The sequence below is a fragment of the Dipodomys spectabilis genome, unplaced genomic scaffold (assembly GCF_019054845.1).
Source record: "Dipodomys spectabilis isolate Male_0828 unplaced genomic scaffold, ASM1905484v1 ptg000243l, whole genome shotgun sequence".
Lineage (NCBI taxonomy): Eukaryota > Metazoa > Chordata > Mammalia > Rodentia > Heteromyidae > Dipodomys > Dipodomys spectabilis.
The window spans coordinates 165,575-191,158 of record NW_024870920.1 but is presented as its reverse complement, the minus strand read 5'-3'; positions in this window follow the sequence as shown (position 1 = coordinate 191,158).

The following is a 25,584-nucleotide window of genomic DNA, read 5'->3' as shown; positions in this document are numbered from 1 at the left end:
TATTACATATTGACTCTACACCCAGAGATCAGCTGGAAAGCAGATGGCCAAATCCTGGTTGTTGACAATGAAGATGGATATGTATTTCTTTTAGGAAAGAAAAAACTTATGAATTGGTAGCCTTTATATATAACAACTTAATAGTAACAATAAAATTAATATTATTACTATTACTATTTTTTGTCATTTGTGGGGCTTGAACTCTAGGTCTGGGCATTGTACCTCAACTCTTCAGCTCAAGACTAGCAATCTACCACTTAAGCAACAGTGCCAGTTCACATTTTCTGAACATTTAGTTGGATATAAAGGTCTCACAGACTTTCCTGCTCTGGCTGGATTTGAATAATTCTCAGTCTCCTTAGTAGCTACGCCTGGCAGTGAAATTATTTTGAAAAAGAAAAAACCCACGATTATATACTTTAAAAAATCACAATCTGGCAACTGTATCTATAACATTGTTGTATCAATTAACCATAGGCATCAATTATTTTTACATCTCACTATGTCCTTTCCAATGCTAGATAATATTTCATTAATTTATTTTAATTTTTCCTAACAAAGTTCATTATGAATTCCCAACAGCACAATTTTCTAGTGAGTATAAAAATTCTTCAACATATTTATTTCAACAAACAGCATTTTGCACTTTTTTTTTTAATTTTGCCAGAGATGGGGCTTGAAATCAGGGCCTGTGCACTCTCCCTGAATTTCTTTTGCTCAAGGCTAGCACACTACCAATTGAGCCACAGCACCACTTCCAGTTTTTCTGCTTAAGTCATACTGAGGAATCAAATCAAGTGCTTCTTGCATGTAAGGCCAGCACTCTACCACTAAACATATTTCCAGTCACTGGGTCTTTTGTTGTTGTTGTTGTTTTAAGATAGCATTTTACTATATGTCCGTCTGATTGCCTAAAACTTAGGTTGGCCTCAAGCTAACTTCTAAATCAGCCTCCCAATTTCAGAAATTACAAACATTGACCACCATATTCAGCTCATGACTCTTTGTGAGAGAATACTCTTTTCAGATATAGAAAGAGTTATTCTGTCTTCCTTTGACTGGATGGTTTTTGCATTCAGCAATTTTCATCACATTTCTTGTCCTGGTATTTTTCCCCTTCTAGATCAATAGAAATATTTCAGGTTCTTAACTTGAAGCTGATCCCTACCATCCAACAACATCACATTCTTGTGAATAGCACCAGCTGGCCTCATGAGCATAGCAGCCAGCTGGAGCTCAGCTATCTGATGGCCTTGGGCTCCCAACAATGTAATTATTTCTGTGCACAGCCTGAAAACTGTCATAGGTAATTTTGATTTATTCCATTCTGTTCTCAGCTACTTGCAATTCTCAGCTTTGTATGTTTTAAATTCTGTTAAACGTTAATTACTATTTCCAGTCACTCTCAAAAGTAACATATATGTCTTACTTTAAAATTCATTCAAACATGCAAAAATGTTAACGTAGTTGCTTTCCACCAGTGGCTCATATTTTAAAACCTAGCTACTTTAGAGGTCAAAAACTGAGGATTCAAGTTTAAAGCAGCCCATATTAGAAAATTTGAGATATTTCTCCAATTAAGAAACCAAAATACAGAAGTGGACATGTGGCTCAAGTGGTAGAGTGTCAGCTTTGAGCAAAAAGAACAAGCAAGAATAATAGGATAAATTCTAACTCCAATATTACTCATGAAAAACACACGGACACAGACAGACAGACAGACAGACAGACAGACACACACACACACACACACACACACACACACACACACACACACACACACACACACATATATAATCTACATTTTCCTCGACTCCCCTTCCTGAGCAGTATACAATGCCATTAACTTAATGTATGTTTTCTCCAAATTATTATGGTAGGGATTAAACTACATTTGTATTTATGATAATGTTTGTTTTGTACTTTTGTTTTACAATTTTGTGTACTTATGTGAAAGAACAGTGTTTTGTGAAGACTAAACAGAAATCAATGTGTCAGTAAATAAGTAGGTGACAGGTAGTCTGAAAGATGCAGATAAAAGCACTTCAAATTTTATTTCTACAAGTTTAAATATATATGCATATGTATGTATTTAAAATTTCTGCCAAAATTTTATTTCTATTAACAATGATCTATTTGTTACATTATATAAATTTCACATATGGTATGTTTCATAGTAGATTAATACTTATAGATTTTCTTTCCTTTGGAGACCAGGTTTTGCAGCATAGACCAGGCTTTCCTCACCTGCTTATTCTCCTGTGTCAGGTTCCTGAGTATTGGCTGGTATTACCATGTGGTAGGATAGTACCAAATCCAGTTATATTATTTACATTTTGTACAGTAGAATATTACTGTGAACAGCTTTAAGCCAAATATCTTCATGAGAATGAATTTCTTGCTAATATGTTATAAATAGAATTACTGAGTGAAGCCAATTATAGTAGGCATGCCTGTACTACCAGTACCCAGGAGGATTGTAAGTTTAGGAGAAGCCTGTGCTACACAGGAAGTCCCTTTTAAAACAAAAAATATCAGGTGAGCTTGGAAGAGGGAATATATTGTTAAGCAGGTTGATAGAAACACAAAAAATTTAGTGTGTGTGTGAGCTTGTGCTGGTCCTAGGGCTTGAACTCAGTGCCTGGGCACTGTTCCTGAGGCTTATGCTCCAGTCTAGCACTCTACCACTTGAACCAAACTCCACCTCAAGCTTTTTTAGAGATCATTGGAGATGAGTCTGATCCAGTTTCCTGTCCAGACTTAAAACCTTGATCCTCTTTTCTCAGCCTCTTTTGTAAGTAGGATTACAGGCATGTTGTATTACTGTTAAGTAATATAGTCAACATAGTGCCAGTTTATACTCTTTCCAGCAGTGTTTGAGTGTTGCACACACACCTAACATAAAACCGCTCCATGTTTGATGACGACCAGATCTCATAATGCTGTGCGATACGTATTGTTATGCACATTTTACCTGTAAAGAATTTGAGATCCAGAGAGTTTCATTAATTTTGAGTCCCCATCTAGTATACAGTGGAGCATGTATTCAAGTCCAACTAGTTCTGTTTATTTCAGAAAACATGGAGTCATCATGTGGTCTAGTAAACATGTGTTCTAGTGAATACTGCTCTTTGCAAGTACAGTTCTGTGCCTGACAGATTACCTTTCTCTTTCTTTAACTGCACCCCCTTTCATAAGCTAGGGAAAGCACAAGTGATGAGAAGAGCCATTTTTGAAGGAGAAATTGATAAGGGGGTTGACCTTTGTATCACATACATATTAGTCCGACTTCCCATTTGATTTATGGCTCCAGCACTCCATTTCTGTTTTTTCTTTTGTATTGTTATTATAAATGTGAATTACACAGAGGTTACAGTTATATAAGTCAGGTATGGATATATTTCTTTTTGAAAGGTCAGTACTTCCCTTGCTCTCTCAATTTTTCTCACTGGTTTGGTTTTTTTTAACTTCCCTCTTGTTCTTCTTCATCATCATCTTCTATTATCATTATTATCATTGTTATTATTATTATTATTGTGCTGTAGAGGTTTTAGTTACAATCGTGTGGTAATGATTACATTTCTTTTTTCTTGTTTTTGTTTTAGTCAGTAATGAGGCTTGAATCCAGGGCCTGGACACTCTCTCTGAGATCTTTTGCTGAATAATGGCATTCATATTGAGCCACAGCTCTAATTCCCTGAGTGCATTTTTTTTAGACAATGTTACTCTTTCACTTTATCTCTTTTTCTGTTTTCCCGTTCTTCCCCCAAAACAAATTGCATAGGTCATTTTCAACATAGTACCAATTGAATACCAGTGTTGCACGTGTTCATTCTTTGTCCCTCCTTTTCTATGACCCCTTTAACTTCTGAAAGAGAGATAAATGTAAAAAAATGACAAAAATGAAAGAAAATATGTATCATCTTGTTTCTGTTTCCTGGTCACTGGTTATTTTTGAGATTGTGTGTGTGTGTGTGTAAATACTGGGACTTGAATTCAGGGAGCTGACCTTTAGCTTTTTTAATCAAGGGTGACAGTCTACGACTTGAACCAAACTTCCATGTCTTGATTTTGAATGGTTAATTAGAGATCAAAGTTTCACTGGTCTTTCCTAACTAGTCTAACTTCAATTCACTTTCCTCAGACCTCAGGTTTCTAAATAGCTAGAATTACAGGTGTGAGCCACCGGTGGTGCTTGGCCTACCTTCTTTTTGTTAAGTAGTTGAAATGTAAAAGATAGTTGCAACCATAGTAAAAAAAGAAATCAATTTAACTTTCCCAGCTTCATTAACTTTTAATATTTTGTCACATTTGATACATACAGAAAAACATTTTTTTGTAAATGCTCCTGCAATTTGGTTTTCATATCGGATTTTTCCTCATGATGAACTTGATTTTATAGCTTTTTACTTACTAAATATTGATGAGAATATGTTCAGAGGGCATTGATGACCTTTTGTTGGCTTTCATGCAGAAATGTTGCAAGCTAACACTTGATAAATTTGTGTGCAAGACCCCGATGATATATCCACATTCTTAGCCAGAATACAGTAGTGCCTGTTACAAATCATCTAGATCTGACAAAACCCTGACTCAGGCCTTGTTACCACCTTCATGAATGTCCTCTTAGTGTGCAATCCTGACTCTCCAATGACCATGACAGAGCCCTGCTGCACGTTCTCATGACACAGCCAAGGTCACCAGTCAGGCATGGCACCTACAGTGTGATGGGAGACTGGTGACTGTTCCTATGGTGGAACGACACAGGAAATGTTAGGTCCTTAAGCTGTCATCAGTCCCCAGGGCTCCTCATGAGTACGACCCTAAGATTTAAGGAGACATCAAACTCTCTTTCTTGTGCAAGTTGTGGACATATTTTTCTTCTGGGGCTATCATCTTCTGTGGAAAGATATGATCTGAGCTCTATAAGCCATTTTGCTTATTGTAGGCCCTTAGGGTAAGTATGGCATTTATACTTAGACAAAAAGAAATGTAGTGATAAAAAATAGGAGACAACATTTTTCCTAGTCTATTTGTTACTCAAATAGGTTTTCAGATTCTACCAGTAATTCTTATTAGTAAGAAGCACTATCTCAAAAATAATCAGTGACCAAGAAACAGAAACAAGATGATATTTATTTTCTTTCATTTTTTTCGTTTTTTTACATTTATCTCTCTTTCAGAAGTTAAATGGGGGGTCTGGGAAGGTGGCTCAATGGTAGAGCACTTGCTTTGCATGCTCGATGCCCTGGGTTCGATTCTTCAGCACCACATAAGCAAAAAGAAAAAAAGCCGGAATTGGCGCTGTGGCAAAAGCGGTAGAGCGCTAGCCTTGAGCTGAAGAGCTGAGGGTCAGCACCCAGGCCCAGAGTTCAGGCCCCACGTCTAAACCCCCCCCAAAAAAAAGAAGTTAGAGGTGTCATTGAAAAGGAGGGACAAAGAATGAACTTGTGAAACACTGAAACTTTGATCTCCAATTAATCATTCAAAATCAAGACATGGAAATTTGGTTCAAGTCGTAGACTGTTACCCTTGATTAAAAAAAGCTAAAGGTCATCTCCCTGAGTTCAAGCCCCAGTATTCACACATTCACACACACACACACACACACACACATACACACACACACACACACACACACACAGTAGTCCATAGTGCTCAGGAGCCTTACATGGAGATCAGCCTTCTCCAGCTCAATTTATCCTAGTCCTGGTCAGGACAGCTCTTCAAGCTGAAGTTTGGTGGCTAATAGTAATTCCTTCTCATTCTTTGTGCCTGTTGGTGTTGTTGAGTCCACTTCAGGGCAAAATCAGTGCCGGACCCCTACTTGCTGCCATGGCAAATTTGGCTGTTACATCCTAGATGTTATGGCCATTTAATTGTGAAGCCGTGTGAGGACACCCAACCCCACACAATTTCCCCAAGGTATGTGTCTCCTTTGCCCAGAAGTGCATTCAACAATTCAGCAACCAAAATATCACCCAGTCAAACTCAGAGTATGTTTCTATTTCCTTTAAAAAAATTTGCCATGCCTTTGATGATTTGTCACTGAATTACTGAAACAGAGTATACAATTTTATGTATTTGTAAGTCTTTAACCATCTTTCTTGAGCTCTTGTCATATTTCTATGTGTTTGCAGCTTGCGAAGGGAAAAAAGATTTAATTCAATATAGTCAGACTATCGTTCAGAAGGATCTTTTTAGAACCTTTGGAGGGAATGCCAACTTTCCATCTGGTGTTCTAAAGATGGCCTTCTTGGTACAGGAACTGAGTACACAGTCAAGATAAGAGGCTTGTCCTGATTTCTACTGACTTTCCTCTGGGGTCAGGGAGTGTGATCCCATGGTATATGTGTCTGTTTTCTACACTGGAGGGCCCATGCCTCCTCTGAAAAATCTAAGGCTTAGGGATAAGAGATACTAAAACTCAAAACCCAGCTTCCTACATCAGTAGGATTACAGGTCTGAGTCTCATGGACTCAACTTTTTTATACATACTATACTCAGTTTCATTATATTCACTTTCATTATATTCACTTCATAGACAGATACATACAAATATATGTATACAATATTTATTTAAAATCAGTGTTATATCTAGAAACACACCAATATATATTCATATAATTATAATCAAATTATATCACTACTTTCTCCAATAACATTTACACTAATGTTTTGTGCAAAAAAACACTCAATTCTGAAAGTTTAAATGCCTTTTTAGTTTGAAAAGTAATATTGAATCTTATATATTATATAATATGCTATATATAACATAAAGAATATAACATGTATTTACATATAACTGATTTAATTGTGGAAATTTTTCTTGATTTTGTGTTTGTTCATCTATGTAAGCCTTATTTCTTCTATTAATGATGGCTTTTACTTTCCAGTATACACATCAAATATATATTTTGTCAAATATTTTCAGTCCAAAGTAGACTTTTTATATTATTGGAGCCAAATTTTCCTTCCATATTTGCTCAAGGCAAATGAATACAATGAAAATGTATACAGATTTGAACTCATTGTTGGAAGAGAGTCCCACTTACCGCTATAAGTATTGTGGCATTTGTCTCAATTGACAGAATAACTTTCTAGGACATCTGATCTGCTATGTCCTAGACCTTTTGTAGCCACCTTATCACCCCATACAGGCATGGCCTGGCTTCCTTGTCACTCTTTTTGCATTTAACAGTTCCCATTATATCCAGTAGGCTCTCTTCTACAGGCCCCTGTCACTCTGCTTCCCCGGCTCCAGAACAGGTATGCACGATTCTTCAGATTGTACGTTTAAAAAGAAATATATTTAGGATTCATGAATTCTAGAATATGTCAAAAACATTGACATTTTAATAAAGTTAGAAAAATAAATAGAATGAACCTTTTACAAAAATCAGGAGAAAAAGAAAAATAAGGATTTTCTTAGGAAGGGGAGAAGGAATCTCAAAATCTAGACTGGCCTCTAAATTGCCTTCAGGCAGAAATTTTGCCTCAGAGTCTTCAAAGGGATCTACTTCCTCATTAAAGACAGGATTTTCTTCTTGAGTGCAGGGAGGGACAGATTCTAATTTATCAATTGGAAATTGGATCCCTTGCAAGACGAGAGATTGGTCTGGGTATTCTGTGAGGAAAGATTCCCTTTCCTCAACTGAATCTAGATTTTGGACCTCACTTATTAGTTTTCCTAAACATAGACTGGGGTCATTTTCCATTAGCACACATTTACCCTGCACACCAAGACGAGACGTGATTTTTTTTTTTTTCTGACTGATTTAGAGCTGATCTAGCTGGATTGTGAACATCAATGGAAGACATTCTGTATATCTTCCTTGGTGGTATGTGTAGATACACCTGCATCACATATGGGGTTCAGAATCAGTGGGATGTCCACAGGACTCAAAACCTACTTTGGCCTTTCTACAAATTGAAAAAAAACCCTCTACCTTCACAGGATTTCTGGAGATCAGCGATGGCTTTGATCTCCATCAGTCACCATAGACGACATCATTGATGGGTTTTTTATCTGGAGTTCTGCAGGAGCTTCTCTACAGTGATGCAAACCTGAGAATGGAAATAGGTACAGGAATCTTAGAGTAGACCGTAGACGTTAAGGTGTCACTAAACTTCCAAGAGGATCTAATGGGAGGATCAATAGGATTTGAGTTGGGACTGAACACTGATGAGGAGGTAGGCTGTTTCTAACGAGTGGCTACTTCCAAGTTCTTTCAAAAGGAGAACAGACATTACCTTGCAAAGAATATCCATAAAAGGAAATTTTGCCAAGCTGGGGAGTACTAAGGGCTCTTGGCCAATCAGGCACATCCCTAGAGACTCAGGTTCTATCTACTCACAAGCTCTGAGGCATCTAAACAAGGACTTCTTCCTCTTTTCCTTGGTCTCATGGGTTCCTCCAGCGGGTCCAGAAAATTTGTAAGTGGAAGAGCAGGTCTGAAGAGGGCATGTTGAGCTTGACATATTGTGTAAGTTCTTTCAGGGTGTCATTGTTCTTGGGCTCATAGAAATCATCAGGGTAGAAGTCCATCCACATAGGGAAGATGAAACAAACAACGCTGTGGGCAGATTGATTGTTGGGAGGTGGAAAGAGACTCCTGCAAGCAGGATGCTCCTCACAACCCACTTCTAGTAATTTCTCAGATATAATCCTCTAAAATTCTCCCTGTAATAGGAAGAGAAATTTGTTTCCCCACTGGATCTGACTTGCTACACACAGCCCTCCCTGTCATCCATGAGAGTCCAAAAGCACAACCACAACAACTGTGTAATTTGCTACCCACAGAAGTGCCAAGCCTCAACCTCCTGGTGAAAATCCCAACTAGTGTGCAAAGAAGAAAGTTGAGTTTGATTCAGAAACCTCAAAGATACCAAGTTTTCAATGATAGAACTTCTCTTTGTGCCAGCGTCCACTTACTTCTTCACTTGTTCATCTTCTTCCCAGTTATGGTAGAAGGATCTGTACCAATGGGAGGAGAGAAGGAAGTTAAATCTATGCTTCTCCTTTTCTGAACTAACAGGACACACATAGGACTCGCTAAGTCCCACATGGTAATGTAAACATGACAGACAAAATTGGAGATATGCCTATACAATTTCATGGTAATTCTGTGAAGATGCTTATGTGCATCTATCCATATAAATGCACAATGGCTCATGCCTCTAGTCCTACTAATCAGGAGGGTGAGATCTGAGAATCACAGTTTGAACCCAGTCTAGTTTGTAAAAATCTAAATACACTTATCTTCAGTTAACCAGCCAAAGGCCAGAATTGGACCTGGGGATCAATTGGTAGTGTGTTAGAAATGGGACAGCACTCAAGCCCCCAATTAAAGTAAAAGTTCCCTCCTTTCTTCTGTCTATATTCCTTCAAAGGCCTCCAAGTTAGTGATTTCCTAGGTAAGCGTGGACGTTGGGTGCCACTTGCTCCTTCCTTAAATCTTAGTCTCTCAGCAAGCAAATTACTAAGGCTCCACTAGCTTATGAGGCACATGAAATATTCTGGCAGCCCAGTCCTAAGGAACTAGCCAAGGACTGCACTTCTTTGTCTCAAGCCAAGCTCCTTTGACAAGACCCCAGTGAAACTGCCTCAGAGATGTACCAAGTATTCCAATATTCTGCCAGGGGGTCTCATCAGCCCTGGGTTTGAAGGAGGAACACTAACTTCTTTTGTTTGTCATGGGGCTTGAACTCTGGGCTTGGGTACTATCCCTCAGACCTTCAGCTCAAGGGGAGCACTCTACCGCTTGAGCCACAGCACCAATTCTGGTTTTCTAGTGTTTTATTGGAGAGGAGTATCATGGACTTTCCTGCCAGGGCTGGCTTTGAACCGTGAACCTCACATCTCTGCCTCCTGAGTATCTAGGATTACAGGTGTGAGTTACTGGTGCCTGGCTTAGGCACACTCACTTTTTTTGTTTGTCATGGGGCTTGAACTCTGGGCCTGGGCCCTGTCCCTCAGCTCTTCAGCTCAATGCTAGCACTCTACCACTTGAGACACAGCACCACTTCTGGCTTGTTTTCTGCTTATGACTTGGTCAGGAATCGAACCCAGGGCATCATGCATACAAGGCAAGCTCTCTACCACAGAGCCACCTTCCCAGCCCAGGAACACTCCCTTTTTAAACAGAATATCCAGCAACTGCTCCATTGTCCTATGCTCTGTGTAGTGGTGGAGAAAGTTTCCCACATAGAGGGGATCACCTTTCTGGTAGGCAGGGACCAGGTCCATTACCAGAATTTCCAGAAAGCCTGAGTCCAGGCTCCATATATTATAAGGCACATTCAGGGTTTGGACGGACTCATTGTCACACTGAGGTGGTAAAAAAGAATGGACCTATGAAACACGGAAATGGGAGTACACTTCAAACTGAGTAATTGTATTAGAGTGGATTGAAAAGTGCACAGCAACTATTTTCTATCTACACATATAAAAGCACATAAGAAGAAGTTTCTACTGTGGGCTAGGATGAGATTAAATAGGTTTACTGTCATAGTTATACCTTGCCTGAATTTCCTTGTGATTTCCTTGGTTTCTTCTTATAAAAAGTCCTGAAACATTGGATTCGTGGTTGGGCACTGATCGAATGTCTGCAGCATCGAGTGAGGCACTCACACATCTCATGCTTGAGACCTGAGTCTCTTGACTTTGAAAACAGTACAGGAACATCTTTCTTGTTCCTGAGCCACAGGCCAAGTGAGCTGGCTTGAGCTAACTGTAGGTTACAGTTGCGTGGCTCTCAGAGTTCTATATTCTATTCCATTGTGAGGGAAGTAGTGTCATCTCTCAGAGCCCAATGATCTAAGCTGCTTGCTCACATAAGACCATCCCAAAGACAAACTGGAGGCTGAAATCTCCCCTCCTACATCACTTTATACATACGTGGACATTGTCAAAACCCAATAGCCTCAGCTAGGCCTAGATACAGGCATGTCTCAGCCTCAAAGAGCCCTTCCTAGGTCAGATCCAGGCCTTATTTGTCACTATTCCTCTCATCCTGCACAAATCATTTTGCCTCTCAGGGCCCCCTCGGCCTGCCATGTGCTTCTTGTATCTATTTTTGACATCTACTTCCTAAGACATTATTAGGTTTTTGTTCCCTAATCTTGTTTGCCCTTGAAGCCCCAGTGTGCTTTCATCTGGAAAAAAGTCAAATTCTTAGCAATGGGAAAATCAAACAAGTTTTGGAAAACACATGTATTGTTACACATATAGTCAGACATTTTTACAGGTGTACATTCTTGTAAGATAAAAGAGTATTTTTGAATCTTTTCTCATTTTTTATGACAGAGGGGAAGAGGTGCATTGTTTTCTCATAATTCAATGATTATTTTTTTTAAATAGTATAGTTGAAAGAATGTAAGATTTAAAGATAAAAACTGTGCTCCTGTTCTTTTTATAAGCTAGTTGTTTATAAAGTATTTCTCACTAAAGTCTTGTCATCTGTGCCCCATGAACTATCCTCCTCCATCAAAATAATCAAGGAAAAACCTTCACAAATAAGTAGGCTGTTGTCCAATCTCTGGATAAGTATTTAAGGAACAACTTTGCCTGGGACTTTGTGCGTGTACAAGTGTGTGGGAGTGTGTGTGTGTGTGTGTGTGTGTGTGTGTATGTGTGTGTGTTTGTATGAATGTGTGTCTGTTCATATTTGTGTCTTAGGGCTTGAACTTGGGGGCTATATGACAATCCCAAGCTTCTTTCCCTTGACCTTAGTGCTCTACCAATTGTACTACAGTTCAGCTGCAAGCTTTTTTAGTGAACTAGAGAAGAGAGACTCATAAAATTTCCTGCTCAGGCTGTCTGACCTAAATATCAGGTATCAACCTCCTGATTAGCTAGAGTTATAATTATGAGCCTCCACAACGTGGTGATAAAGCATTGTTAATGGAGGCAGTGGGGTTGCAAGTTTCAGTCCAGCTTCAGGACACTATATCATAAAACAGCAACAGCAAAATCCTATATCAAAATACAATAATAAGATGTAATTACAGTACAATTTAGTGATATAGTCTGCTAGCATAACTTTCAGGAAACCTTGGTTATAATGATTTAGCACAAACCAAACAAAATGAGCTAATTTTAGGAGACTCTATGATTTTTTTAATTCCATCTTAATAATTTCAAAACATTAGAAGAAACAAGAAAAAATTCATACTTATGAGAATGTAAAAAGATAAAAAGATGGCAGATTATGAAATGGAAAATTCTACATTGCAGGAAAATTATTGTCATGGTGAGTATATGGTGGTATTGTTATGGTGAATATATGATAATGTTCCTCAGAGCAGCAATAGATAAATATATATTTACTACACAAAATCTAACTTGTCTATATCTATCAACATCCAATCTCCTAGTGCACATTATTGATGTATTCATGTTTATGGTATATTCGAAAAATATGACTAGCAGAGTCAGGAAGTTACCAAAATATATTAGCTGCAATGTTTTAGGAGATAAACTTGCTAATTATATTGACTATTCTATATATTAAACATGTAGTGTGTTATCATTTTATCTCTAAGTGTGTACAAACACTACAAACACTACTTCAAAGTGAAACAGAATACAACAAGGTTTTGAAGGCATATGCCTGTAAAGCTAGCTATTTGGGACATCGTTTCAAGACCAGTGAAGTTTTACCTGCAATGATCCCCAACCCGTGGCTTTGCATGATGGAATACTTCTATCATCCTGGTCCATGGGGATGTGAAAGCAGGCGGATTTCAATTACATGCCATACAAAGCAAGAACTACCACATGGATCCCTCTCAACCAAAGAAGGTTCAACACTGGCTAGCACTTATCTCCCCTACCTAGGTAAAAATAAAAATAAGAGCATTGTAGTATAAGAAGCAAACAATATTAAATCATGCCAATGCAGAAGCATCATGAACAACACACATTCAGTGTTTGTTTCTCATACTTTTATTCCTAACTATAGCTTGGATTATATATGTGAGCCAGAGACACTAAGCAGTTCATCATTATAAAATGACTATTTGAGTGTCTGCTTTGACTCCAAGGTCTTTGATGCATTTGGAGTTGATTGTGGTGCAGGGTGATATATAAGGATCTAGCTTTATTTTTCTACAAGTAGTAACACAATTTTGCCAGCATCATTTACTGAAGAGGCTGTCTTTCTTCCATTATTTTTTAAGCTACCTTATCGAAGTTTAGATGGCTATATGTCTGTAGGTTCATTTCGGGGATTTCAGTTCTATTCCATTGGTCCTGCGGTCTGTTCTTTTGCTAGTCCCAAGCTGTTTGGATTACTATGGCTTTGTAGTAGAGTTTGAAATTTGGTATTGATATTCCTCCAGCACTGTTCTTTCTGTTAAGGATAATTTTTGCTATTTGGGGTCTTTTATTGTTCCATATGAATTTTTGGATTACTTCATCTATTTCCTTGAAGAATGAGGTTGGAATACTGATTGGTACCGCATTGAAGTTATAGATAGCCTTGAGAAATATTGCCATTTTCATGATGTTGATCCTTCCAATTCAGGGGAATGGGAGGTTTTTCTACTTTTTACATTCTGTTTTGATTTCCATTAACAGGTTTTTAAAGTTTTCACCGTAGAGGTCCTTTACTTCTTTGGTTAAGTGAATCCCTAGGTATTTTTTTTTTTGTGGTGCTATTACGAATGGAATTGTTATCCTAATTTCAGCCATTATTGGAATACAGAAAAGCCATTGATTTTTGAGGGTTAATTTTATACCCTGCTGCTTTACCAAAGGTTTGACTCACCGTGAGTAATTTGGGAGTGGAGTCCGTGAATAAGAGACTACCTAGGTCTCCTTTGCACAAGCCAAAACTTTCTTAAAAGACACCCAGAAACACAATGAATCAAAGAAAAGTTAGACAAATAGGATTGCATGAAATTGCAGAGCTTCTGCATGGCAAAGGACATAGCTAGCAAGATCAATAGATCAACCACAGATTAGGAGAAGATCTTAACTAACCACACAACGGACAAGGGTCTCCTATCTAAAATATGCCTGGAACTCAAAAAATTAAATCCCTCAACAACAAATCCTCAAGGAAACAACTGCCCAATAAATAAGTGGGCTAAAGCCTTAAAGACAAACTTCTCTGAAGAGGAAAGAAAGATGGCCAATAAACACATGAAGAAATGCTCAACCTCCCTGGCCATGAAAGAAATGCAAATCAAAACAACATTGAGGTACCACCTTACACCAGATAGAATGGCTATAATCAAGAACTCTAACAACAACAGATGCTGGAGGGGATATGGACAGAAGGGAACCCTACTGCATTGTTGGTGGGTCTGTAAACTTGTTTAACCACTTTGGAAATTAGTATGGAGGTTCATCAAAAGACACCATATAGAGCTCCCCTATGACCCAGCAATCCCAGTTTTTGGTATGATCACAAGACCATACCAAAACTACCAGCACAACTATGTTCATTACAACATTATTTACCATAGCTAAGATATGGAACCAACCCAGATGCCCCTGAGTAGATGAATGGATCAAGAAAATGTGGTCTATATACACAATGGAATTCTATGCCTCTATCAGAAAGAATGACATTGCCCCATTTGTTAGGAAATGGAAAGACTTGGAAAAAATTATATTACGTGAAGTAATCCAGGCCCAAAGAAACATAAGTCCCTTGTTTTCCCTTATTTGCAATAACTAGTATATGTCCGAGACATGCAGAAAAGGTCAGATAAGTTGATGTTGGCTGAGATATACCCCAAGAGAAAGATTCAAATATTTTTTTCATTCTTGCGATTGTTTCAAAGATATTCATAAGATGATTTTTTTGTTGTTTTGTATGTCCTTTCCCCACAGTATATCCACTGCTTTCACTGTATTTGATGTTGGTATAATTTGTGGAGGGGAAGGAAAAAACACATTTTTAAGAAAGGATACAGGTGGACCCATTGCAGCAATGAGATGTACAAGCCAATATATCGAAAAACGAACTTTACAACTTTGACCAGGAGGGGTGAGTAGTGGGGGTGGGATGGGAAGGTGTGTGGTAGAGATAAGAAGGTATGGGAAGGGGAAACAAAGGACAGGGCAACAATGCTTGATAAGAAATTTATTCAATAACCTGTCCATTTAATTGTAACTCCTCTGTATGTTATTTTTACAATAAAAAAAAAGTCTATGTGAAGCCAGGTGCCAGTGGCTCATGCGTGTAATCCCGGCTACACATGAGGCTGAGACCTGAGGATAGCGTTCAAAGCCAGCCCAAGAAGAAAAGTCCCCATAAGACTCTCGTCTCCAATTAACAACTCAAAAGTATGAAGTGGCTCCATGGCTCAATTGACCCAGTGCTAACTAATTTGAGCACGGAGTCTCAGAGTCAGTGCCCAGGCTCTGAATTCAAGCGCCACAACTGACAAATAAAAACATACAAATGTCTGAATTTCTTGAGAATTAAAATGACAGCTCTGGTATATAATTCTACAGTCTACTACAAATTTCATTATATTTGTGGTCAGAAAAAGTAGCAGCACTTGAATAAAGGACATTTTTTCATAATCTAAGGCAGATTGGTCTCTAATTAGAGGAAATTGCTGGGCTCATACATAATATTTTTGGTTGGTTTTTGTTTTGTTTTTAGGACAGGATGAGAAACCTTATTTCTACCAATGGCTATTTGGATATGTATGACATCATTCATAAGCCATGCAGAATTAACAGTAAAGACAGAACACAGTAAACTTGCAGTAAACTTATTTGTCTTTATGCGATATTCCGAATGATTTGTTTAGCTTATATGTCCCTATGGCCTATAGTTTCCTATTCCTGCCTTCCTCAAATACAAGCATGTTCCACCAATTCAGATTTGAGCCAGGCAATACGTAGTATTAGTGCTAAGAGGTGAGGAAAATCGTAACACAACCAGGAAAGCATGAAACCAACTCTTTATTGACTGGACACTGGGGACTCAGGCCTAATCCTAGCTACTCAGTAGGCTGATGATCACTGTTCAAAGCCAGCTGGAGTGAGAAAATCTGTGAGACTCTTCTCTCCAATTAACAACCAACAACCATAAATGGAGCTGGGGCTTCAGAGGTAGAGTAGCCTTGCTTATAAAAAGTCAGAGGCGGGGGCTGGGAAGATGGCTCAGTGGTAGAGTGCTTGCCATGCATGCATGATGCCCTGGGTTCGATTCCTCAGCATCTCATAAGCAAAAAGAAAAAACCATAAGTGGTGCTGTGGCTCAAGTGGTAGAGCACTACCTTTGAGCTGAAGAGTGAGAGACAGTGCCCAGGCCCAGAGTTCAGGCCCCATGAACGGACCCCCCCCCAAAAAAATCAGAGGCAGCACCCAATCCTGCGTTCAAGCAGAAGGTCAGGCACAAAAACAAAAACAATCAGCACACACAAAAAAACACAAACTGGGAGAAAGCTCAGGAAAGGATGGCCTTGTCAAGAAGACAAATGTACAAATTACATGAATTGAGAAATGGTAACCTCACTGTACAATTAGTAACAATTACATTTTTAAAAAATCTGAGAAATCCCGTAGCCATTGGCCCTTATGATGTGCATCTTCTTTCTAGGATTTCAAAGTACCATCATCTGACCTGGCAGCACACAGGTTGTAGCCCAGGGTGATTAGAAAATATGAAACCAGAGATCCTTTCATATTGTCCCGACAACTCTTATTATTTTAAGCTGAAAAATAAAACAAAGTAAAGTAAACAAAATAGATGTTATGGTTAATTAAGCTGTTATTAAAGATTCCTGCCAGAATTATAATGTTAAATTATGAGTTAATGCATGTGTTTTCTAGATACTGAACTCCCATATGTCACAAAAATATCCATGGATTCATAACTAGAAATTCTGAAGTATAAAGCATACTAATTAGTTGAAGTTCATTAGGTAACCAATGACGAGAATGCAACACGGTAATAAGCCAGGTAAAGTTATTTATTTACTGAAGTGCTGCCCATGCCATACATGGTGGGAAGGCATGTACAAAAAATAGGGCGACCCAACCTCGGGCCTGGATGTATCTAGGCAAAGGATCGGATGAGGTGTGGCCAGGTAGGGGGAAACACTAACAATACTGCATCTGGATGTGACTTCAGGGCCTGGGACTCACCTCCAGTCAGATGGAAAGTGTGATCAGAGGCTGACCAGGTCATGACTTAGTGGGAGGAGGAGGTGGCTGCCTCCAGGTGTGCCAGATACCTAGATAACACATAAAGGGTGGAAACTTATCCAAGAAGTGAAAAGGCATCTGCATAGGGTCTGCATGGCCTGGGGCAGACCTAATATTAAATACATGTAGTACTGCCATGTGACTCCAGACTTAAAAAAATTCATTCTCAAACATTTTCTTTCTCTCTTTCTTTTTCTTTCTTTTTTCTTCCTTCCTTCCTTCCCTCTCTCTCTCTCTATCTCTCTCTCTCTCTCTCTCTCTTTCTCTCCTTTTTTTCACTCACCCTCTCTCTCTCCCCTACTTCAGTATTCTCAACTCTCAAATAATGAACACTTGCTGAGTTGAACTCACAGGCTGGGAAGAGCAGCTCAATTAGTGAATGTGAACTTTAATTTAATGTTCCCTTATACCTTTACCACAGATCACTGGAATCAAATAATGAACACTCAGCAGCATAGCATATTAAGGCATTTAGGGGAGTAAAGCAAGCAAGCTCACTGCATTCTGTGAGGTCCAACCTAGGAAAGTGTGGCAGGCTCCTCCCTCCTCTTGGGCAATCTCAGCCCAGTTTCTGCATCAGGACAGTTGACTGGCTCCATGTGAGCCAGTTACCTAAGTGGCACAGGTACTTGGCAGAGACTTAGTCTCTTGTTGTGCTGAAATTAATGGCATGCTTCAACATGATCCACTAATTTGTTGAGATTGGGACTTCCTAATTTTTTGGTTAGCCTATGTTCAAATGGTGATCTATTTATTTCTGATTTCTAACCAAGATTATAGATGTGAACTAACACATCAGACCACTCAAAGTCCTTTATCACACATGGAAGACATGAAGTTTATTTTCCCAAATGACATACAAGTTGACAGACAGCAAAAGTAAGCCCTTAATTTTGGTCGAGATGTGTTTTTAATGTGAAATAAAATTACTTACCAAAATATCTGACTACTGTGATTATACTTTCAAACTTACTCTACATTTTTATATCAAATCATCTATATGAATCAATGATTAACTCAAATTACCTGTAATCATTTATTTCTGTCATATCTTTTAGAAGTAGGCAGAACTGGAGCTTACACCATAAAATAAAGTGGTAGAATTTGAGAGGATCACAGTTCTGAATCAGTCTAGGAAGGAAAAGAAACACTCATATCAACCTACTAGGTAGGGATATTGGAATGCAATCATAATCCCTGCTTTCTGGGATGGGTGCAAAAATTGCTACTCTAGGAGTAAAGTAACTTAAATGAGAAAGGATTGATGGAGTGGCTCCAGTGTTGGAGTATCTGTCTGGCAAACAGAACATCAAAACTCAAATCAACTTCCTAAAGATAAAATAAGAAAAAGAAAGAAAAAACAACAATACTGACCATGTGTTCAATATAAAGATTTACACTAAATTATCATAGTAATAAATGCCATCATTTATTTCTAGGGCCAAACATATTTTGTGTCAAGCCTAAATGGAAAAATAGCACACTATATATAAAGCTTTGGTAAAACACAGGTCTAGCTTACAATGATGAACACTTAAGTTTGCATGTGCAGTGGTGTTGCAGGGTTGTTAAGGTTTATGGAAGTCCATCCTTTTGATGAACTTGACATGATGAAATTACCTAACCATACATAACCAGACATTTTACTGGACAGATACTGCTGATACACACACACACACACACACACACACACACACACACACACACACACACACACTTGTATGTATTTATATATTAACATGTAAATAAAAATAAAAAATTTGTAATGAATAAATTAATTGAACAGATACCTTTCTCAAAGAATTATTTTACATGAACCAATTCATGTCTTCAAGTCTCCAATGCTATATCACATTTACATGGTTGCTGATCGCTTTCAGCTTTTTTAGGATATTGTTTTTTCTTTGTTTTTCAGATGAAAAGAGCCTGCCAATAAACATACTTGTATGACATTCCTTTCTTTAGAAAATGAAAAGCACGTTGCGTTATGTGGCTCTTTATGTATCATCAAAATATTTTTTGATTATTTCAAGTACGTATTGTCTTAGACTTAAATCTCATTCATTTTCTTCCAATAGTATCTATGGGAAGGAGAAAATGAAGGATCATACTGTTACTTTGGGAGCTTCGATTATTAATCACTGAAATAAATATTATGAAAATGAAAAAAGTTATTTAGAGAGATGAATTGAAAGTTACCTTTCCACACACTCATGCTACTCGGTCAACTATATCATATAACTTAAAATAAGTACCATTTTAGCTGTGTGCCAGTGGCTCATTCTTGTAATCCTAGCTACTCAGAAGCTGAGATTTGAGGATGGTAGTTCAAAGCTATCCCTGGCAGGAAACCTCTGACACTCTTACCTCCAATTAACCACAAGAAAACTGGAAGTGGCACTGAGCCCAGGGACAATGCCCAGACCCAGAATTCAAGCCCCATGACCAAGAAAAATAAAAAAAGCAAAAAAGGAGGAAAAAGTAACATTTTACAATTAATGTGCACATATAACATATACACAAAAATTTTCTAGAAAGAAAACTATAACAGTCCATGGACTGGCAAAGAAAAAGAGATTAAAGTGAAATTGCCTTTAATCATTCATTTAGACAATCTATACTGAGGGCAGGCTACTGGAACTCACATCACTAATTGAAGAGCTAAAACTTGAGAGCATCACAGCTCAGAACCAGTGCGCAAGGAAAGTAATAAGAGTCTCATATCATCCTAAATCCTGGCATGTTGGAATGCATTTGGAATCCCAGCTACTTGGCAGACAGAAATGGGGAACTTAGCCTCTGTTTGGCCCTCAGCAAAATTGATAACCTATGAGCAAAGTAACTAAATCAAAAAAGAATGTTCTAATGGTAGTATACTTGTTCAGCAAATACAATATCAAAATTCATACTCATTTCCTAAAAGAGGAAAGAAAAATGAAGAAAGTAAGGAATAAATAAAAGAAAGAAGGAGGAATAAAGAAAGGGAAAAAGAGAAGTATAAACAAAAACCTCACCATGCGTTAGATGTTAATAATGACTTTAAGTAATTTTAGCTATAAATGTCATCATTTAATTCTGGGCTGAGACATTTTGTATCAAGCCTGAATAAGCCATAGCATGCCACATACAAAGCTTTGGTAAAATACTGTTCTGGCTTACAATGTTGGACCAATAGGAATGTAAGTCTAGTGGGTGGGGTCTTCATAATAATTGTGTTCTAATCTCAAAATGCGTCTTTATTTCTGGCATTTTACCTGAGTAATCTCACTTCAGTCTTTTCCAAAGGGCACTTTAGTGGAAGGAGGAAAATCATTGATTCTGGTAGACAATTTCTGTTACTAAAAACTCCAGTATATTGTAAGGGAAGCAACTCCAAATTTATTCATTAGAGAGATGAGTTGAAAGTCATCTTTATACACACTAACTCTTTCCTCAAAAAAGCCAGAGGATTTAAAATAACTAATATTTTTTAAGTTAATGGGCACAAATGTGCATGAATTTTCCAGAAATAAAATGATCACTCATGAAATCTTACTAATACTTCAAAGAATGTTTTCCAATTAGAGGAATCATCTTCATACATTTTCACACAATGTGTATCTGCTTGATAACAGAACCTACAACTAGACTAAGGCATCTAATAAAATTTATGAGGTGGTGTGGGGTTTCTGGTGGAGCCCTGTCTGGTTCAAAGGAGGAGTTGGTATTGGCACAGTCCCTGTGGTGGAGCAGGGCGGGGCTTTGAGATGAAGGCCAGTCTGTGTAGGACTTTGAGATAGTAGGGAGGGGACAGGAAGGACTAGACTTGTGGAATAGGTGGAACTTTAGGATGGAGGCTGGCAGGTAGACAGGTTTTCAGTGGAAGAAGACTGGGTCCCTGGGGAGGAGGCTGTTTGGGGAAGAGCTTTGAGAAGGAAGAACAAGGCTACAAAGGAGGAGGTTATTTAGAGGAGGGGTTCTGGTGGAGCACTGTGAGTTCTAGTAGGATATGTAGGGTGGGGTTTCCCATAAGGCAGGGAACGGAATGGAGGCAAGAGGCTGACAGAAGGTGGGGTTTCTGGTTCAGGAATACAGATCTATGAGGGAGAGGCTTTTCAGGGTCTGGCTTTAAGACGGCAGGGCAGTGCTAGGAAGAAGTGGGCAACTAAGAAGCATGGTTTCTGGTGGAGAATGGCAGGCCTTTGGGAAGTGTGTTAGGGTGGAGGTGGGGTTTCTGGCAGAGCAGGATGTATTCACAATGTATAGAGAAGCTTTTCAGGACCAGGGCTTTGTTAAAGCAGAGTTAGGATCCAATGGACTAGATTAGTTAAGACGGCTTTCTGGTGTAGCCAGTCACCACTTCAAAAAGAGGAGTACGGTTGGGTGGGGATTTCAGTGTTACAAGGCAGGACAAGGACTTTGGGCAGGGTTTCCAGTAGTGCAAGGCAACCTTCAAAAAGGGACTACGGAGGGACAGGGATTTAGAGTTGAGCATGGTGAGGCTTCCAGAAGGAGGCCAACTGGTGCAGTGGTTTCCAGTTAAGCAATGTGGGTGTCGAGAGATGGGATAGTGTGGTGGGGGTTTTTTAGTGGGGGTTTTGTAGAGAAAGTCAGGGCTTAGAGCCATGAGGCTAATTGGAGGAATTGCTTTGAGAAGGAGTAGAAGGTCTACAAAGGTGCAGGATAATTATGGGCAGGGTATCTGTTGGAGTACGGTGTGGATCTGAGGGAGGATCCAATAGGGTTGGATTTACCTGGGGAGCAATCCAAGGCATTGAGAGAGTAGGTATGGGAGGTGGAGAGACTTGTTGTGAAGCAGAGCTGGCTTTACAGGCAGGAGATGTTCTATATGAGAAGCTTCTGGCCAACCAAGGCTGGGCTTCAAGGGCAGTTATACGGAGGTGGAGGGTTTTTGTGTAGCATGATTGGCTTTGTGGGAAGAGTTCGGGGCTGTGTTTGACAAGTTAGGCCACTTAGAAGCACACAGAGAGGGGCAGAGTTTCTGATGAAACCAGAACGGACTGGAGGGAGAAGTCTGGTTGGGGGGTGGGGTATGAAAGAGAAGGGAGGAGTTTGGAGGTACTAAGATATGGGATCAATGGGTTTATGAGGAAATAGTGTAGTTAGGGGCTGGGTATCTGGTGGATGAAGTGAGGATTCGAGGGAGAAGCCCGATGTAGGCTGGGTTCTTGGTGGAGCAAGGAGAGACATAGAAGGAGGAGATATGGATGTGGCCTGGTTTCTGGTGGTACAGAGCAGGGATTCCAGGAAAGAGTGGAGTTGAAGAAGGCTTTCCCTGTAGCAGAGGAGGGCTTTCAGGAAGTAGTCTGGTTGCAGTCAGGCCTTTGAAAGTTTACAGCAGGACTACCAGTGGGTAGGTTAGTTAAGGTTGGACTTTTGAATGAGGAGGCTGACTGGAAGTGGGTTTCCAGTGGATCCAGTCATGTTTTATGGGAAGGGGGATAGGAAAGTGGCAAGACTTAGTGAAGAGTTGGTCGACAAAAAATAAACAGTTACTCCAAATAGGAACACCATTTTCTGTCAGTATAGAATTGTATTACTTTTATGTATGCGAGAGATATTGGAGAAAGTAACCAAGTAATAATTCCTTCCTAGTGAAAAGTTTCTTTATTCCAGTTGAGCGAAAACAAAACCATAGGTCACATCAGGCTCAGAGGCACACAGTAGACTAAGACACATGAAGCACTGGACTTGATTCCCCAGAACAACTTTTAAGAACCACAAATAAAAATTTTTAAATGTCTCAGTTAGTAATAATGGACACTCTATTGTCTTAAAATTGTAAATGAATGAAACTTTTACTCTAACCATTTTAGAAATCCTAAAACTATGTAAGTAATAATAATGTTTTAACTTTTTACAATATTGGAAGGTATACTAAAATTAATAGGAAAATATAAAATTGTACACAGATTGTTCGTTCTCCAGCATCAACTTTAATCTAAAAGAATTTAAAACAATAAAATTGCCATATAGTGAGATTGCAGCATGTTTTTTTTTCCAGTCATCAAAATGGTGACTTAAACAATGTGTATGTATCTTTGGATGCATCGCTGTTAAAACATATCTAAGAATGTAAAGCACTTATATAGAGACACTGAAGAGACTCAAAGGATCTGTGAAATGATGTTGGAATAAAATTAATGACTAATTACAGTAGGAATTGATTTTCTCTAGGCCCAGAATTATTTTCCAGAAGAAAAGACTGCATTGAAAAATAAACAAAACAACGAAAAGGAAGCAGGTAGGCAGGCCTTGAAGTAAACATTATCCAATGAACAATATCTATTGAAGCATGATTGCAATCTTCTTTTATTTAAGTTACAATTACTGACCTATGTTCTTCCCTAATGCCAAATAATAAAGCCATGAAAATGCAATAATTATTTTCAAGGCCTTATACTTTACAAAAAAAATTCGATGAAAGTATTGGTAGAAAGTAAAGATAGATGTCTGAAATAAAGAGTGAAGAACACATCCCCAATTTCTGGCTCTTCAAGATGAGAGGGATACAAGCCAAAGCACAAAGGGAATGGACAGCAGTACATTACCAAGATGCAATAATTAATATAACAGGGGAGAAAATCAACATGACCATCACAGGATTTAACACTGGAGAGTAGAGTGAAGAACAGTGAAAATGAATGGAAAATTACAAAGGATGCCCTTGCATATTTGGCAGAAGAGTGCGTGGCATTGAGGTCTAAACTATGTGGAGGTTTTATAGGAAACTACCTGTGCTCATATGGTGCCACAAGCAGTGAAGAACTTATGATTTACAAGACATTGAATAATCATAAAAGTCTTGCTTCAGTAGTACAGAGTTAAACCTTGATAAATTCTGTTTGGAAACACCTAACAAACTATAAAACCAAGACCAGAAGATTCAAATTGTATATAAGTAACTTGACTGTTCACAACAATAGAGTTCAAAAAATCAAATCATATAATGTGGATGCAAAAGCACAACATTATTAAGGTAACCGTTAAACCACACACATTTTATGGGAGTAGTCCTTATTACAAAAGATTTGTTTTCCTTACACATTTTGGATGTACAAAACCAACAAAAAACAAAAACAAAACAAAGAAAAGACAATTGGCAATAGAGCTGGATGCCAGTGCTTCCTCCCTATTCCTAGATAGTCACGAGCCTGAGGTTGGAATATCATGGTTCACAGATGGCTGGGGTAGCAATCCATGAGATATTTATGTTCAATTATTCAATCAAAGATAGAGTTAAACCTTGGTTCAAATACTACAGACTCAGTCAATCATGAGTGAAAAAAACCAAGCAAGAGTTTGAGGCTCTGAGTCAAGTTTCATTAGTGTACGTGTGTGGGCGTGTGTGTGTGTGCACACACACAAATGGAATAAGAGAGGAAAAAGGAGAGAAAACAGGGAATATTAAGAGTTTAAGGACTATCCTAAGCATATATTAATTAATAAAAATGAGGGAAATCATGGAACCTAGGTTTCTTGGAGTCTGGCTTCCTTCACATAATATGATTGCCTTCTAAGTCTTTCCATTTTATTATGAAAGGGGCTGTGTCATTATTTCTGATAGAAGCATAAAATTACATTGTTTATATATACCACATTTTCCTGATCCATTCATCTCTTCAGGGGCATCTTGATTGGTTCCAATATTGCTCCCAAAAACATAGTTGTAGATTTAATGGGTTTTAGCTTGAGATCATTTCAACAAATGCCCAGGAGTGGGATTACTGGATCCAGAAGTACGTATATTTGACCTTACAAAATGAAGCTAATTGAAATGTACTCCAAAACATGGAAAAAACCGTCTTTTTTCAGATGTCAACCTTGATGTCGGTAGAGTATCTAGATCTTATTTTATTTCATTTGTCTTTTACCATTGGTTTATACCTGGCAATCTCTGTCTTGATTCTGGTTCCTTCCATCTTGTATATACATTTACCTGATTTGGAGAAGGAAAGGGAAAAATATAATGATGAAAGAATTAAAAAGAGTAACTCATTGCAACAATGATATTCACAAGATATTATATAACGGAAATGCACTTTACAACTTTGGAGTGGGTGGAAGGTATAGGTGGTGGGAAGGGAGAGGAGAACAACAATGGAGTGGGTAATAATATTCAATAAGGAATGCAACTTACTCATGTAACTGTAACTACTCTGTCCAGTATTTTTGAAATAAAATAAAATTTTAAAATTGAGCATATCCTAAAAAAAATATTGTTTTCAAAATAATACATCTGTCACAGACCTTGTGAGTGATTCTAAAAGTCATAGCTGTTAGACTTGGAAAAGGATAGATTGGGAAGCCATCTCAAACAGCAATTGAAAGGCTGAGAGCTGTGCTCTTGAAAGGCCAAGCAGTCAAGGGAACACAGGGGTATGATTTATTACCTCAAGAGTATT